This window comes from Pristiophorus japonicus, chromosome 17, assembly GCF_044704955.1.
Source record: "Pristiophorus japonicus isolate sPriJap1 chromosome 17, sPriJap1.hap1, whole genome shotgun sequence".
In the NCBI taxonomy this organism is placed as follows: Eukaryota; Metazoa; Chordata; class Chondrichthyes; family Pristiophoridae; genus Pristiophorus; species Pristiophorus japonicus.
Window position 1 is genome coordinate 81,651,573 of NC_091993.1, and position 19,070 is coordinate 81,670,642.

At 46.8% G+C, this 19,070-nt stretch overlaps 1 protein-coding gene across 1 annotated transcript in view; it reads left to right on the plus strand.

Moving 5' to 3' along the window:
• Positions 1–19,070, plus strand: part of LOC139227823 (signal peptide, CUB and EGF-like domain-containing protein 3) — a 454,761-nt gene that overhangs the window by 146,184 nt on the left and 289,507 nt on the right. The window lies entirely within an intron of this gene.

Below are 19,070 nucleotides of genomic sequence, written 5' to 3' on the forward strand. Positions count from 1 at the left end.
CCCACTCTAGAGTTGGCGGAAATTAAAATAAGATGGTGGTCGCAGTGCTAGGCCCTCCCCTTTAAGGGCGGCCGCAGCTATCACAGCTTTGTGACCCGCAAAACTGTCAGTGGCAACGCCCAGCACCGACTGCATTCCTGCGGGGCAATAAGGGATCGGCGTGCACGTCGATGACATCATCGCTGTGTGTGCCAACGCTTGGGGTGCCAACAGCGGGTCACACATCTCGTGGACAATTCCGGCTGTATCGCTCCCGACGCAAGCCATCTATCGTCCCGTTAGTGCCGGCCGGAGGTGCTAATGGGCTTTTCAAAAGGGCCAGTTTAGGCCCCAATGATGTTAAGGTAAAATAATCGATGCTGAAATTCTGAATTAAAAACAGAAAATATTTAACAAGTTAATCAGCAATTGGAAGAGTAATCTAATTAACAATACAAATGTAATAACCCATCATCATAACCCACAGTCATCTCTTGTGCTCTGAAGATCTAACCCATCTTTCCCTTTTGGATTGAGCTGCTGTGACTTTGTAGTATTTGTGGTTTTCATCACAGTAGTAATTTTTTCCTGACTGGGGTAACTGGATTGTTTCCCCAATCCGAAGTCTCAACTACCAATGAAAATCTGTGAAACGGTTCGAAGATGCAAACAGGCTGTTGTAATTACTTGGTTCAGTAAATTGTCTACAGACCACAAACGGAGTGTCTCCATGAGCCTTAACTAAAGGTATTTATTCAAAAACACTATGTTTATGCATTTTTAGAGAGAGATTGGGATAGCACATTGTACAGAATGAGAAGGGGGGGGGATGGGTCAGGTGAGGGAAAATGTAGATATTTAAAGGTCAATGCAGTAGAGCAGTGCAGTGATTTGGGTAACAATAAGCAGAATGTGACAGGGAGGGTCAGAGAGTTTAATGGTAGCAGTGCAACGGAAAATAAGGTGAAAGCAGGGAATAATGGTAAAAAAAATTAAGGCTCTTTATCTGAATGCACGAAGCATTCATAACAAACTAGACAAACTAGTGGTACAAATAGAGATAAATGGGTTTGATTTAATAGCCATTACAGAGACATGATGGTTGTAAGGTGACCAAGGTTGGGAACTAAATGTTCTAGGTTACTTGATGTTTTGAAAAGACCACCAGAATGGTAAAGGAGGGGGCGGGGGGGAGGGGAGGTTAGCCCTGATAAAAAAGGATGACCTGATGACAGTAGAGAGAAAGAATCTCGGCTCGGAAGATCAGGAAGTAGAATCAGTATGGGTGGAGATAAGGAATAACAAGGGGAGAAAACACTGGTGGGAGTAGTATATAGGCCCCCTAACAGTAGCTATACAGCTGGACAGAATATTAATCAAGAAATAGTAGGAGCCTGTAACAAAGGTAATGCAATAATTGTGAGGACCTTAATCTTCATATAGACTGGACAAATCAAATTGGCAAAGGTAGTCTGGAGGACAAGTTCATCAAATGCATTCAGGGCAGTTTCCTAGAACAATACATCATGGAACCAACCAGGGAACAGGCTATTTTAGATCTTGTATTGTGTAATGAGACAGGTTTAGCAATCTTATAGTAAAGGACCCTCTGGGGTAGAGTGATCGTAATACGATAGAATTTTAATTGAGAGTTACTTGCCTAAGTCCGAAACTAGAGTCTTAAACTTAAATGAAGCCAATTACATAGGTATGAAGGGCAAGTTGACTAAGGTAGATTGGAAAAATAGATTACAAGGAATGGGAGTAGATAAGCCGTGGCTAGCATTTAAAGAAATATTTCATAATTCTCAAAAAAAATACATTCCATTGAGAAACAAAAACTACACTGGAAAAGTGATCCATCCATGGCTAACTAAAGAAGTTAAGGATAGCATTAGATTGAAAGAAGAAGCTTATAATGTTGCGAAGAATAGTAGTAAGCCTAAGGATTGGGAGAGTTTCAGAAACCAGCAAAGGATGACCAAAAAATTGATAAAAAGGGAAAAAATATGCTGAGAGAAAACTAGCAAGAAATATAACAACAGGTTGTAAGAGCTTCTACAAGTATGTAAAAAGGAAGAGAGTAGCAAAAGTAAACATTGGTCCCTTAGAGACTGAGGCATGAGAAATTATTATGGGGATTAAGGAAATGGCAGAAACATTAAACTTGATCTGTCCTCACAGAAGACACAAAAAGCATACCGAAAATGGTGTGGAACCAAGTGTCTGATGAGGATGAAGAACTTATTGTAAATAACATAAGTAGAGAAAAAGTAGTAGAGAAACTAATGGAACTAAAAACCGACAGATCCCTGGACCTGACGGCCTACAATCCGAGGGTTCTAAAAGAGGTGACTGCAGAGATAGTGGATGTATTGATTGTGATCTTCCAAAATTCCCTAGATTCTAGAACGGTCCCAGTGGATTAGAAGGTAGAAAATGTAACACCGCTATTCAAGAATGGAGGGAGAAAGAAAACAGGGAACTACAGGCCAGTTAGCCTGACATCAGTCGTCGGGAAAATGCTGGAATCCATTGTTAAGGAAATGGTATCAGGGCACTTAGAAAATCATAACCTGATTAGGCAGAGTCAACATGGTTTTATGAAAAGGAAATAGTATTTGACAAATTTATTAAAGTTTCTGGAGGATGTAACTAGCAGGGTAGATAAAGGGGAACCAGTGGATGTAATATATTTGGATTTCAAAATGCATTCGATAAGGTGTCACATAAAAGGTTATTACGCAAAATAAGGAATGATGGAATTGGAGGTAATGTATTAGCATGGATAGAAGATTGGTTAATGGACAGAAAACAGAGAGTAGGGATAAATGGGTCTTTTTCAGGTTGGCAGGCTCAAACTAGTGGGGTGCCGCAAGGATCAGTGCTGGGGCCTCAGCTATTTACAATCTATATTAATGACCTAGATGAAGGGACCGAGTTTGCTGACGATACAAAGCTAGGTGGGACAGTAAGCTGTGAGGAGAATACAAAGTGTCTGCAAAGGAATATAGATAGACTAAGTGAGTGGGCAGTAAGGTGGCAGATGGAGTATAATGTGGGGAAATGTGAGATTATTCACTTTGTTAGGAAGAATAGAAAAACAGAACATTTTTTAAATGGTGAGAAACTTTTAAATGTTGGTGTTCAGAGAGATTTGGGTGTCCTTGTGTAAGAAACACAGAAAGCTAACATGCAGGTACAGCAAGCAATAAGGAGGGCAAATGGCATGTTGTCCTTTATTGTAAGGGAATATAAGAGTAAAGAAGTCTTGCTACAATTGTACAGGGCCTTGGTGAGACCACACCTGGAGTACTGTGCACAGTTTTGGTCTCCATTTCTAAGGATGGATATATTTGCCTTGGAGGCAGTGCAACAAAGGTCCACTAGATTGATTCCTGGATGAGAGAGCTGTCTTATGATGAGAGATTGTGTAGAATGGGCCTATACTCTCTCGAGTTTAGAAGAATGAGAGGTGATCTCATTGAAACATACAAGATTCTGGAGGGGATTGACAGGGTAAATGCTGAGAGGTTGTTTCCCCTGGCGGAGTGTCTAGAACTAGGTGGCACAGTCTCAAAATAAGGGGCAGGACATTTAAGACTGAGATGAAGAGGAATTTCTTCACTCTTATGGTTGTGAATCTTGAAATTCTCTGCCCCAGAGAGCTGTGGATGCTGTATCTCTGAATATATTCAAGACTGAGATATGTAGATTTCTGGAGACTAAGGGAATCAAGGGATATGGAGACTGGGCGGGAAAGTGAAGTTGAGGTCGATGATCATCCATGATCTTATTGAATGGCGGAGCAGTCTTGAGGGGCCTAGTCCAGCTCCAATTTCTCATGTTCTTATGTTCTTAAGGAGCTCAGAGTTATGATGTGACATGTTTGAGAAATTTCCACTTCGTGGATGTTTGTGCTCATCAAGGGGCTGGCTCTCTGTTCTAGGGAATGGAACACTTTTATACATTGAGGAGACAATGTTAGCATCAACACTCCCAGGTCCGGTGTAGCATAGCTTCTTTAACACCACCTCCCAAACCCGCGACCTCTACCATCTAGAAGGACAAGGCAGCAGGCGCATGAGAACACCAACACCTCCAAGTTCCCCTTCAAGTTACACACCATCCTGCATTGGAAATATATCACCGTTTCTTCATCGTTACTGGGTCAAAATCCTGAAACTCCCTACCTAACAACACTATGGGAGTTCCTTCACCACATGGATTGCACCGATTCTAGAAGGTGGCTCATCACTACCTTCTCAAGAGCAATTGGGGTAATAAATGCTGGCCTTGTCATCAACACCCACATCCCACGAATGAATAAAAAAAATAGTCTATATTGTTATGTACCTAATCTCAACAAATGTTGTATAATCTAAATTTACATAGGATTACATAGGATATACGGCACAGAAACAAGCCATTCGGCCCAACCAGTCCATGCTGGCATTTATGCTCCACTCGAGCCATCTCTTGTCTTTCCTCATCTAAATCTATCAGCAAAACCCTATGTTCCCTTCTCCCTCATATGTTTGTCCAGCCTCCCCTTAAATGCATCTATACTATTCGCTTCAACCACTCCCTGTGGTAGCGAGTTCCACATTCTCACCACTCTTTTTTCTGAATTCCCTATTGGATTTCTTGTTGACTATCTTACATTGATGGCCTCTTGTTATGCTCTTCCCCACAAGTGGAAACAATCTCTCTATATCCACGCTATCAAAACCTTTCATGATTTTAACGACCTCTATTAGGTCACCCCTCAGTCGCCTTCTTTCAAGAGAATAGAGATCCAGCCTGTTCATCCTTTCCTGATATGTACACCCTCGCATTTCTGGTATTATCCTTGTAAATCCTCTCTGCACCCTCTCCAGTACCTCTATATCCTTTTTATAATACGGCGACCAGAACTATACGCAATACTCTCTATGGCCCCAAGTTTCCACACGCGGCAAAACAGGCGCCCCTCCGAGCTGGGCGCCCGTTTTTCGCGTCGAAAATGCCGCCTGAAAAAAAACGCGCTCTTCTCGAGCGCTTTGCAGCTCGATGTCTGCTTGGTGCGGCGCACAGGGGGCGGAGCCTACCACTCGCGGCGATTTTGTAAGTAGGAGGGGGCGGGTACAATTTAAATGAGTTTTTTTCGTGCCGGCAACCCTGCGCGTGCGCGTTGGAGCGTTCGCGCACGCGCAGTCTGAAGTAACCATTGGCACTCGGCCATTTTAAAAAGTGCTGCAGAAAAAATAAAAATTTGTTTATTGAACCCTTGCAAAGGCTTGCATTTAAATTTTCTTGATATTTCTGTGTGTGAGGGTGAGGGAGTGCATTCTGTAATTAAAGATAAACGGGACACATGCACTTGTTTGAGACTATTCAAATTCTTTGTAGCTGTTCAATTTTTAACATTTTTTAATAAAACCACATTGCCCTTCCATGATCAGCACTGAGGCTTCTTGCAGCTTTCTCCCTCCCTCCTCCTGCCGTCCGTCAGGCCCGACGGCAAACGGCTGCCTCAAACACTGAGGCTTCTTGCAGCTTTCTCCCTCCCTCCTCCCCCCCTGCTGTCGGTCGGTCCCGACGGCAAACAGCTGCCTGAAAGGCCTGCCTGAAGCACTTTCACACAGGTAGGAACATGGTTTATTTAATCTTTTCTTTGCTTATAAATTTTTATTCAGGTTGGATTTATTTGTATAATATTTGTATAAGTATAACTAAGGATTTATTGTAGAATTTAATGACTTCCCTCCCCCCCCTCCCCCCCACCTCGTTCCTGACGCCTAATTTGTAACCTGCGCCTGATTTTTTACTGTGTAGACAAGATTTTTTCAAGCCTACAAAAATCTTCACTTGCTCCATTCTAAGTTAGTTTGGAGTACGTTTTCACTGTGGAAACTTTCAAATCAGGCGTCAGTGGCCGGATACGCCCCCTTTTGAAAAAAAAATTCTGTTCAAAAATGAAACTGTTCTACCTGACTAGAACTGCAGTAAACTTAAATGTGGAGAATTCCGATTTCTAAGATACTCCGTTCTCCACCAGTTGCTCCTAAAAATCAGGAGCAAATCATGTGGAAACTTGGGGCCTAAATGTGGTCTAACCAAGGTTCGATACAGGTACATAACTTCCCTACTTTTCAATTTTATACCTCTAGAAATAAACCCTAGTGCTGTGTTTGCTTTTTTTATGGCCTTGCTAACCTGTGTCGCAACTTTTAGTGATTTGTGTGTTTGTACTCCGAGATCCCTTTGTTCCTCTCCTCCACCTAGACTCGCACCGGTAATAAGTGATCTCCCTATTTTTCCTACCAAAATGTAATACCTCACATTTACCTGTGTTGAACTTCATTTGCCAATTATATGCCCATTTTGCAAGTTTATTAAAGTCCTCCTGTAATTTGTTACAGTCCTCCTCAGTATTGACTATTGCCCCCAATTTGGTGCCATCTGCAAATTTAGAAATTGTGTTTCTGATTCCAAAGTCTAAATCATGAATATAAATTGTGAACAACAGTGGTCCCAGCACTGATCCTTGTGGAACACCACTACCCACCTTCTGCCAATGAGAATAGCTACCCTTAACCCCTACTCTCTGCTTTCTGTCTTGAAGCCAGCTAGCAATCCATTCTGCTACTTGTCCCCTGACTCCGCATTCTCTGACCTTATTCATTAGTTTATTATGGGTTACCTTATCGAAGGCCTTTTGAAAATCTAGATAAATTATATCTATAGTATTACCATTGTCTACTCTCTCTGTTGCCTCTTCAAAAAATTCAATGAGGTTGGTCAAACATGACTTTCCCTTATGGAATCCATGCTGACTATTCATTATTATATTTTTGGTTTCTAGGTGTTCTTCTATTTTCTCCTTTAGTTGGGATTCCATTATTTTTCCTACCACTGATGTTAAGCTGACTGGTCTATAATTCCCTGGACATGTTCGATCCCCCTTCTTAAATCTAGGTATTACGTTAGCTATCCGTCAATCCTCTGGCACTACACCTTATGAATTATTAAATATGTTTAGTAATGCTTCTGCTATCTCTTTCCTAGATTATTTTCAAATGCATGCAGCCCTAATAAAACAGAAGTAATGCCAGCATTTAACCAATTCAAAAGAGTAGTCTTTAAAAAGTGTTTGTTGGAAGTTCCTGACCATGGTTTTATAGGTTGTGACAGATTATTGGATTGCTTTTTGAGATCCATTGTTTTATTGGACCTCATAGTACAATGTAGTCACAACCGTCAACTTCCTGAGAGGCAAGGGGTTACTAATCAGCACAGTCCTCTACTAGGTGTATGCAAGCCAATCAGAGCAGGTCTTCCCTGGAAGTTGCTTTGTAGTTTCCAATCCAAGTGCTTTATAGCTAAGAACTTGGGACCAAAATCAACAGCTCTCCGACCATTTTCTTACTTAACAATACTGTCATTCTAATCATCGGTTTCAGTTGGCCTTGTAAACAGTGACAGCTTCACGTCCTGTTTTCCCAAAGTCTTTTATCGTGTAATCTGTAAATTGTCTTAACCCACACATGTCTGTTTTAGTGTGGTTGTGAGTCATCTTCTGTACACAGTTAAATGAAATATGTTATTACTTTAGAAATGTCAAAAGCTTTAATTATCTTTCCGGTTGCTGAGCTTTTCAAAGCTGGATTCCATGGGATAGCATTTTTCGATTAATACTGTCTCGTGATACGAACAGAGTTGCTGCAGAAAACAAATCTCCAAACTTCTTATTGCCCAGCAATATTCAAAAAAGCTGTGCATCCAATTGGACTTCAAATAAAATTCAGAGCCACTTCTTAGCACACTGCTGCTACTGCTACAGAACCTCCTCACTCTTTTAATCACTTGCCAATAATGTGACCTTTCTTGGTTTTCAGCCAGGATACAAAGACGTGGCATGATGCTCTATTTTAGGGGAGTGAGAAAAATGATCTCCATGCTGCAGGAACATTGATTCTGTCAGCATTATGTTGAATGGCAGTGGACATGGGAAAGTTACTGGTTATGAAGCTTTATTAAACGAGAGATTATTTTTTTTTTTAAAGTTGATAACTCATCCCTCCTCCTTGCTGTTGTGCTTCCCTCCAAACCAACTGAAATGATGGACACAATGGTGAGCCTGCACAAGGTACTTCAAATTGAAATGGGGCCAGGCTGCCGGTGGTCAGTTCCCGTCTTCAGAGCGTGTCAGTGCAAACAATGCTCTGCTTCAAATATTTATTTTTAAAGGCATGGAGGTGAAATAATCCATGGAAAGGACATAAAAAACTGGCACTTACTCCGTAGGTCAGGCAGTATCTGGGTCAGCTCTGTGGAAGGGTCTTTAGACCTGAAACGTCACCTGACTGACTTCTCTTTCTCCACAGGTACTGCCTGACCTTTTTGCTGTCTGATTTCCAGCCTCAGCAGTATTTCTGTTGTGTCCTTAGATGCTCGAATAATGACTCCACGAGGCAATGTGTTGTACTTGAAATGTAGTGACCTTAGTCCTTTATTGATAACTCCAGAGTGAGGATCACACCTGGTGGCCTGCCTTTTATACTCAGCCAGGTACACCTGTACAGGTTAATATGTCCTTACTATACAGTATAAATGCACACGAGGCCCATACTTGAGAGAAAGTCACTCTGTGACCAGTAACCTTTATTAGCCAGCACTGAAGTGAAGAAGGTGGGTGGAGCTTCCCCTTTTATACCTGAAAGTCCAGATTAGGAGTGTCTCCCACAAGTTCACCACCTAGTGGTCAGTGTTCTCACGGTGTACAACTTAGGTCAGTTTATACATGGGTTACAATGACAGATGAATACATGACATCACCTCCCTCCCAAAATCTTATTGGGATCACAGGTTAAGTCTCTCTGGTGGTTTACGCTCCCTTGTAGAGCGCCTGAGTTGGGGCTCCGGTTGTTGGGCATTGGCCTGAGTGTCTGCTGTTTGTGGTGCCTCAGGCCTGTCCGGACTGCCCACAGTGACTGGGCTCTCCTCCACTTGGTTCCGGTGTTCGGTCACCTGTGGTGGAGTAAACTCTACATCGTGTTCTTCTTCTGCTTCTTCTATTGGGTTGCTGAACCTCCTTTTAGTTTGATCCACATGTTTGCGGCAGATTTGTCCATTGGTAAGTTTAACTACCAGAATCCTATTCCCCTCTTTGGCAATCAGAGTGCCTGCGAGCCTTTTGGGCCCTGCAGCGTAGTTGAGGACAAAGACAGGGTCATTGACATCAATACATCGTGCCCTCGCATTCCCATCATGGTAGTCACATTGTGACCGGTGCCTGCTCTCAACAATTTCTTTCATGGTGGGGTGTCTAAGGGATAACCTGGTTTTGAGTGTCCTTTTCATTAGCAATTATGCGGGTGGAACCCCTGTGAGCGAGTGTGGTCGGGATCTATTGGCCAACAGGAGGCTTGACAAGCGGCTTTGTAGGGAACCCCCTTGGATTCTGAGCATCCCCTGTTTGATTATCTGCACTGCTCGTTCCACCTTGCCCTTTGAGGCCGGCTTGAACGATGCCATTCTGACATGGTTGATACCATTTCCTGCCATGAAGTCCTGGAATTCAATGCTTGGAAAGCACGGGCCATTGTCGCTGACCAAGACGTCAGGTAGACCATGGACGGCGAACATTGCCCGTAGACTTTCTACCGTGGCAGAGGATGTGCTTGAATTAAGAATGTCACACTCGATGCATTTGGAGTAGGCGTCTACTACAACCAAAAACATTTTTCCCATGAAAGGACCTGCGTAGTCCACATGGATGCATGACCATGGCTTGGCGGGCCAGGACCAGGGGCTAAGGGGGGCTTCCCTGGGCGCATTGCCCAGCTGGGCACACGTGTTGCACCTGCGAACACAAAGTTCCAGGTCTGCATCTATCCCTGGCCACCAAACGTGTGACCTGGCAATTGCCTTCATCGGCACAATGCCGGATGCTCATTGTGGAGTTCTCTGATGAACACCTCTCTGCCCATCTGGGGCATGACTACTCGGTTTCCCCATAGGAGGCAATCGGCCTGAATCGAGAGTTCATCCCTGCGCCTGTGAAATGGTTTAAATTCCTCGGGGCATGCCCCTTACGTGGCTGCCCAGTCCCCATTCAGAACACATTTCTTGACGAAAGACAGCAGCAGGTCTCTATTTGTTCAGACTTTGATCTGACGGGCTATCACGGGTGAGCCTTCACTTTCGAAAGCTTCAACAGCCATGACCATCTCAGCAGCATGCTCGGTTGCCCCCTCGGTGGTGGCTAGTGGGAGCCTGCTGAGTGCATCGACGCAGTTTTCAGTGCCCGGTCTGTGCCGAATTGTATAGTCATAGGTGGCTAACGTGAGTGCCCGCCTCTTTATGCGGGCTGACGCATTTGCATTTATGGCCTTGTTGTCGGCCAAAAGGGACGTTAGGGGTTTGTGATCTATCTCCAGCTCAAATTTCCTGCCAAACAGGTATTGATGCATTTTTTTTTACTGCATATACACATGCCAGCGCTTCCTTTTCTACCATCCCGTAGCCCCTTTCTGCCTGGGACAGACTTCTGGAGGCATAAGCTACCGGCTGTAACTGACCCTTGGCATTAACATGCTGCAACACACACCCGACCCCATAGGACGACGCATCGCACGTTAAAACAAGTTTCTTACATGGGTCATATAGTGTTAAAAGATTGTTGGAGCATAAAAAATTGCGTGCTCTATCAAAAGCCCTTTCCTGGCTGTCCCCCCAGACCCATTCGTGACCTTTGCATAGGAGCACGTGTAGCGGCTCCAACAACGTGCTCAATTTGGGAAGAAAGTTACTAAAATAGTTCAGGAGCCCCAGGAACGACCGCAGCTCCGTCGTGTTACGGAGTCTGGGTGCTCTCTGGATCGCTTCCGTTTTGGACGCAGTAGGTCTGATCCCGTCTACTGCTACCCTCATCCCCAGGAATTCTACCTCTGGAGCTAGGAAGACGCACTTCGCCTTTTTCAGTCGCAGACCTACCCGGTCCGGTCTGCGTAGAACCTCCTCCAGGTTGCGGAGGTGTTCTTCAGTATCGCAACCCGTGATGAGGATGTCATCTTGAAAAACCACCGTCCTTGGAATCGACTTGAGGAGGCTTTCCATATTTCGTTGAAAGATCACAGCGGCCGAGCGAATCCCGAACGGACATCTGTTATACTCAAACAACCTCTTGTGTATTGTGATGGTGGTCAGCTTCTTTGACTCACTTGCCAGCTCCTGGGTCATGTAAGCTGAGGTCAGGTCCAATTTTTTTTAAAGTTTGCCACCGGATAGCGTCGCAAAGAGGTCCTCCACTCTCGGTAGCGGGTACTGGTCTTGGAGTGACACCCGATTGATGGTGGCCTTGTAATCACCACATATCCTGACCAACCCATCCGCCTTGAGCACCGGCACAATCGGGCTCGCCCAGTCACTGAATTTGACTGGCGAGATGATGCCTTCCCTCAGCAGGCGGTCCAATTCGCCTTCTATCTTTTCCCGCATCACGTACGGCACCGCTCTGGCCTTGTGGTGTACTGGCCTGCCGTCCGGGTTTATGTGAATCACTATCTTGGTCCCCATGAAAGTGCCAATGCCGGGTTGAAATAGTGAGTCAAATTTGTCCAGGACCTGTGAGCATGATATTCGCTCCACAGAAAAAACTGCATTGACATCGCCCCATTTCCAGTTCATGACAGCCAGCCAACTCCTCCACAGCAATGCGGGACCGTCCCCCGGGACAATCCAGAGTGGCAACCTGTTCTCCGAATCTTTGTGGGTCACGACTACCGTGGCGCTGCCTAGCACCGGAATGATCTCCTTTGTATATGTCCGTAGCTGTGCGTCAATCGGCAATAATTTTGGCCTCCTAGCCTTGGACGCCCACAACTTGTCGAACTGTTTGATACTCATCAGGGTCTGGCTGACCCCTGTGTCTAGCTCCATTGATACTGGGATGCCGTTGAGGAGCACTTTCATCATTATCGGTGGCGTCCTGGTGTATGAACTATATATGTGCTCCACATGAACTCGCTGAACTTCAGCTTCCAGCGATTTCACCCAGTGTCCATTTGGCCTCGTAGGGCTTACATCGGGCCCGTCCTCCTCCTGCACATACGCGCCAAGTGACCGCTGACATTGCAGTTACTGCAGGTATATTGCTGATACCTGCAAACTCTGGCTGTGTGTTTGCTTCCACACCTCCAACGTGAGCTGTTGTTGGAAACAAAAGGTCCATTACCAGTCGATCGTCTCTGACTGTCTCTGTAACTGTCCTTAAGCGCACCATTAACAGGTGTTGATGGCCCCATTACTGGCCGCATTGTCCATTGCGATGGCATGAATCGCCGTTCAGCTAGCCATTGTCTCGGTTGAATTCCCCCTTTGGGCTTGACTACATGCTTGGGCATGTCCGATTGCCCTTGTCTGCCTGGAGAACTGCGTGCCGCATTAATAATGTTAACTCCCTGTCCATTTGCTGCATTTAAACCAAGATTTTTGTCAAACATCATTCTGGTCTCTTCCTCCCCTGAGATGAATGTCTGGGCCATCAAAGCCGCCGTTTCCAGGGTCAAGTCTTTGGTCTCAATCAGTTTCCTGAAAACCCCAGCATGCCCGATGCCCTCAATAAAAAAGTCTCACAGCATCTCCGCTCTGCCTGCATCTGGGAACTTACATAGGCTCGCCAGTCGCCGGAGGTCTGCCACGAAGTCTGGAACGCTTTGCCCTTCTCGCCGCCGGTGCGTGTAAAACCGGTATCACGCCATGTGCATGCTGCTCGCCGGTTTAAAGTGTTCCCCGATCAACTTACTGAGCTCTTCAAAAGTCTTGTCCGCCAGCTTCTCTGGCGCTAGAAAGTCCTTCATCAGGGATTATGTCCTGGATCCACAAACCGTCAGGCGATGAGCCCTGCGTTTGTCGGCCGAATCCTGTTTCAGCCATTCCTTCGTGATGAAAATTTGCTGTAGTCTCTCAATAAAATCGTCCCAATCATCACCAACACAGTACCTCTCGTCTGTGCTGCTAGTGGCCATGCTCACGTGGTTTAAATCCCAGTTTCACGTCGCCAATGATATGTCCTTACTATACAGTATAAATGCACACGAGGCCCATACTTGAGAGAAGGTCACTCTGTGACCAGTTACCTTTATTAGCCAGCACTGAAGTGAAGAAGGTGGGTGGAGCTTCCCCTTTTATACCTGAAAGTCCAGGTTAGAAGTGTCTCCCACAAGTTCACCACCTAGTGGTCAGTATTCTCACCGTGTACAACTTATGTCAGTTTATACATGGGTTACAATGACAGTTGAATACATGACACAGGTAATCTACAAGTCTCCCATTGCTGTACCCTGTGGTGACACACCTTGTGATAGTACCAACAGTAGCCATGTAGGATACATGACATCACTTTCCCCGAAACCTTTAGTGCAAATCACCTCTGCATTGATTATGCTCTGGGCTTAGCTCTATCTGATTGACCCTTGGCAGGGCGTTTCAATCTTGGGTGAGTGGTTGGTGCAGTAGAGTGCTAGTGGTTGCTGTTTGTGTGCGTCCCTGACCACTCCATTCTCCGCGCCCCCCGCCCCCACCCCGCCCCACACGTATAGATTATGCTGGAGGCTCATTGCATTCATATACATTCAAGATAAGAAAAACAAGGTTGCATTACATTTGTGGTTCCATTGTGAGACAAGTACGTTAGACTGGTGAGATACATTATCGATGCGGTGACTGATGAGTAAGGTCAGACTAGTTCCAAAACTGCTGGATGGTGTCCCTGCGGTCTGGCAGCGCGGTGCCAAATGCTGGCAATGGGAACCCGGTTGGCTCAAGTTACCTGCTCTTGGGGATGTTGCTGTGGCTGCTAGCATCAGGCAGGTTCACAGATGCTTGTGACCTCCCTGTCCTTTCTTTGTGCCCTGGGTCACTGCTGCACCCTGGGGATCTGTCGTCTAGCAGTGCACAGGGAACTGCTGACTCACTGGCCTGGGCTTTGTTTGGTTTGGGATCCTGGCTGGTCCCAGTCCCTTTTGGGGGGACTGCAGCAGGTGTCCCTACGTTTACGGGTATGGCCTTGGTGGTGATGGGGTCTGGGGACTGCGCCTTAGCACAATCTGCTCTTGCAGGCTCGTGGCAGTTGGTGCCATTGGGTACTTGAGAGGTGGAGCTGATCAGGGGCAGGGTATCGTTACCGTTGCCCTGCTGAGGTCGTTTGCTCTGCAGCTCATGTGTGTTGGCTGCTTGTGGCCACACTCCATGGGGCATAATTCTGGTCCCCGGGACGCAGGCTACAGCATGGGTAGCTCGCTGGACCTGTGTGCACCCGATCGGTGTCTGCCCACTGCATTGGCTGCGTGCAGTTGAAATCCTACTTTGCGCAACTTTTCATTACTTATGATGGATACTCTGAAGTTCCGATTGTGATCGCACGACTTTTCCTCGCTGGTTCCATGTACACAATTCACATCATCAATTACGTATTTTATATGATCGCGCGACTTTTCCTGGCTTATTGCATGTACACAACTCTGATCATCACCCACACACCTTATCTCTAACTTACAGTTGCTATTACATTGCTTGAGTGCGTGAAACCGTCCCCTCAATTGCAGTGGGCTACAGGACTCCTTTAAGAGAGCCTTGCTTTCTTTACCCCAAACCTCTTCTCCGTTTGGTGCCATGTGTTGCTCCATCAGCGCTGCACCTCGTGGTCTGGCCGCGGCCATCTTTTTCTTAAGCGCCTCACCTCGTGATTTGGGCGCCATCTTTCCTCCATCCACAATGTCGACTGCGGTGATCCTCTTCTCCCTGGGTTCTGCCACCGAAGCTGGGAAGTCGCCTCTGGATTTGCTTCCTCCAGAGTCCTACCACTGGAGCCTGGAAGGTGCGTTCGGGTTGTCTCAGTTGGATCATCTCCACGCAGTCGTGCTGAGCGGTCTGTGTCTTGGTTGCTGTGCTGGTCTGCTCTCTGGTGCCGAGTCCACCCTCAAGTGAGGGCTTGCTGTGCCTCCGAACGCGGAGGACGTCGATCGCTGGAGAGTTGAAGTCTTCCCACTTCCAATGGATCCTCTCCATCCACTTTCTGCCAAACAGCGTTGGTCCATCACCTGCAACAAACCACAGAGGTACCCTGTGCACCGCGCCATCATGGAGTACCTTTACATTCGCACTACCAACGACTGGGATGATTTCATTGGTGTAGGTGCGCAGTTTTGCCTGAACCGGGATCAACTTGAGTTGTTCAGCTTGATTGTCCCATAGCCTCTCAAAGGCTTCTTGATTCTTTACTGACTGGCTCGCCCCCGTGTCCACTTCCATGAAGACTGGAACGCCATCTATCTCTACTTCCATCTTCAGCGGGGAACACTCGGTGGTGCAAGTAAACATGCTATATACCTCATCGTGGGGCTGAGCTGCCTCATTGCCTATCGTTTCATTATCCGCGCTGGATTCATGGCCATCTGCAAACTCTTCATGACACAGTGAGTCGTATTTCTCTTACACATTTGCTGGAGGTGGCCCTTTGTGCTGCAGCCTTTGCATATGTAGTCTTTAAAACAGCACTGGTGAGCCCTGTGATTCCCTCCACAACGCCAGCATGGAGCTACTCAATTAGCCCCCCTCGGCGGACTCTGAGCTAAAGGACTCGGGGGCCTGTTCTCTCTTCCCTGAAAGGGTTCGCGCTCTATAGTCCAGCCTCTAAATGGTGCCACTCTGTGCACAGTACCTGAGGGTGAGTCATCTGCCTAGAGCCGCAGGTCGAGGTCATGAATGCCTGGCTCACAGAGATGGCCTTCTGCAGTGTGACTGTGGTATCCGCCGACAGTAGCTTGTGAAGAAGGCCCTCATGGCCAATTCCAATGACAAAAATGTCCCGCAGCACTTCGTTGAGGTGGGTGCCGAACTCACACGGTGTCGCCAGCCTCCTGAGGTCTGCAGCATATTTCGCGATTTCCTCGCCTTCGGGCTGTCAGTGGGAGTAGAACCAGTATCTGGCTGTGAGGATGCTCTCCTTGGACTTGAGTTGCTCATGGATCAGGGTTACGAGTTCCTTGTACGCCTTGGTCGTTGTCTTCGCTGATGCGAGCAAGTCCTTGACAAGGCCATAGAGGGTGGGCCCACAACTGGTTAGCAAGGTAGCTCTGCGTTTATCAGCTAGTGTGGCCAGGTCGTCTCCTACCAGGCCGTTTGCTGTGAAGAAATGGTCGAGCCTCTCCACAAAGGCGTCCCAATCATCACCATCGGTAAACTGCTGCAATGTACCAAGGATAGCCATTTTTGCGTGAAAGTTCGTAATCTCGTCGCCAATTGTTGTGTCCTTAGATGCTCTAATAATGACTCCACGAGGCAATGTGTTATATTTGAACTGTAGTGACCTTAGTCCTTTATTTTCTAACTCCAGAGTGAGGATCACCTCTGGTGGCCTGCCTTTTATACTAAGCCAGGCATACCTGTACAGGTAACCTACAAACCTCCCACTGCTATGCTCTCTGGTGGCACACCTTGTACCAACAGTAGCCATGTAGGATACATGACAATTTTGTCTTTTGTTCATGGAAAGGAAATGTCTTTCTAATGTGAAGGGATGTGGGAGGAGGTGAAGGAAAACCGACAGTTTATATCTGAGGTTAAGGAGACAATTGAGCCTTTTGCGAGTATTGAATTTTAATGGTTACTTGGAATTCATCAGTTGTTCTTTGGAAGGTCTTCAACTTTTCACTTTGAAAGAACTGAGCAGTTTGTGTGGTGCTATCAGTTATAAAGGGCAGGAAGCTTCAATATTGACAATGTGCCCTCTGAAATTTGATGCACGTGTGGAACTCCAGCACCTCAACTTGTGACATTTACTGAGTAAGTCTGGATAAGCAGTTCAATATATTTTAGTTGACTGGGTGTCTGATATACTCAGGAACACATCACCATGCTGAAGAGTCTTAAGGTCATTGTCTCAGAATAAGGCCTTGGCCATTTAGGACCGAGATGAGGAGAACTTTCTTCACTCAGAAGGTGATGAATCTTTGGAATTCTCTACCCCAGAGATCCGTGTAAGCTCAGCCATTGAGTATATTCAAGATGAGATCAATAGATTTTTGGATATTAAGGCAATCCAGGGATATGGGGACAGTGCAGGAAAGGGGAGTTGAGGTAGAAGATCAGCCACGGTCTCATTGAATGACGGAGCAGGCTCGAGGGGCCGAATGGCCTACTCCTGCTACTATTTCTTATGTTCTAAATCAAACTACTGAAAACGGTAGAGGTTGGTATTTGTGGTGGGGATCCTCTGGCGGAGCACCCTGCCGTCGGGGCACTCTCTGGCGGGGCACCCTGTTGTCGGGGCACCCTCTGGCGGAGCACCCTGCTGTCGGAGCACCTGCTGTCGGGGCACCCTGCTGTCGGGCTACCCTGCTGTCGGGGCACCCTCTGGCGGAGCACCCTGCTGTCGGGGCACCCTGCTGTCGGGGCACCCTGCTGTCGGAGCACCTGCTGTCGGGGCACCCTGCTGTCGGGGCACCCTGCTGTCGGGGCATCCTGCTGTCGGGGCACCCTCTGTCGGAGCACCCTCGGAAGGGGCATCCTGCTGTCGGGCCACCCTGCTGTCGGGGCATCCTGCTATCGGGGCATCCTCTGGTGAAGCACCCTCTGGCGGAGCACCCTGCTGTCTGAGCACCCTGCTGTCGGGGCACCCTGCTGTCAGGGCACCCTCGGACGGGGCACCCTGCTGTCGGAGCACCCTGCTGTCGGGGCACCCTGCTGGTGGAGCAGTGGTGTCAGCCTGCTGTTTTTTCACTCCTGGTTAGTTGGGGCCTGTTCTGGTTTTCATGTTTCTATTTCTACCTGCCTTACCTCCCACTCCCACCATCGGTTGACCTATTCACACATTCTCTGTGTCTCTTAAACATCTTTTATTTCTCTCAGTACGCTGTTCGCTGCTTCTTGTCTCGTGCGAACATCATTTCAGCTATTTAACCTGTTGGTTCATTCGAGCACTTTACAGGCCATTTAACTGTTTGTGCTTGTTTATCACTTTCCCCCTTCTCCTTGGTTTGTTCCTTTTAAAGTAATGTTGGTCTGTAATTTTTCAAGTTTTGAAGGGTCCACATCTGATGCATGTTCTTACCACACACACTGACTGTTCGCAGAATCTTCTGTTCTTGTTTTTGAGTTTGTGTTTGTCTGATATGGAGTGAACATTTTCTCCACGGAGACATGTCTCACTTTACCTGGGCCCAGAGAGATTAACCTGGCAACGTGCCAAACTGTGCATCAAAACAGAGTAAGGCACGGGGGCGGGGGGGGCTTTTTCACATTCAAACAGGGGCAGGAATAGGCAGTAGACGATTGGCTGCCTGTTAGAAATCCCACCCGAAGATTAGGCGGAATGTCCATTCCCACCAATTTTACTCCGCTGAATGTGAAAATTACCCCACAGTCCGTTGGGGTTCCCATGAAACCGAGCATTCTGACCCCAGATTACTGTGCCAGACTGCACACAACTGAGCTGAAACTTAAATCCATAACATTACCTCTGGTTCACTGCATTCAGTTTTTATGTGAAATTCCAAGATCAGTGTATAGTACACGTACAATTGGAATCAAAGTGTCTTAGACTGGAACTGTTTCAGTTGTCTTATCCTTTTCCCAATTAAAACCGGATGGGGTGCTGCTGCATTGGGCAGTTATCAGACAGAGGTCCCGGCAACAACCAGCAAACATGTGGTTTAAATGCAGCCACATTGGACATCTGGGAACATTTGTTTTCAGCAGATTATCGATGTGCTGCAGCATGAACTGTTGTAATTTAATTTTCATTTTTGGAATTTTTTTTACATTGGAATTTAAGCAAACAAAGAAGTCTAATGGGGCAAAATCGCTCGTCGCCTCGATTGGGGACAGTACCCTTCCGCGGCCGGGACTTTTATTGCCCAGCCCGGTAGTCCCGCCTGAGACCCGGCATTGAGCATACCGCCCCTGAAACGAAGTGGGGAGGCTGTCTGTCTCCAGCGCTCCGCTTCCTTTGAGGGGCACTCCCGGAAAGTCCAGCGCTACGCGGAGCAGGCCAGCGCTACATGGATGCTCCACGCGCTACAACGCCCCTCCACTTCTATTAAAGG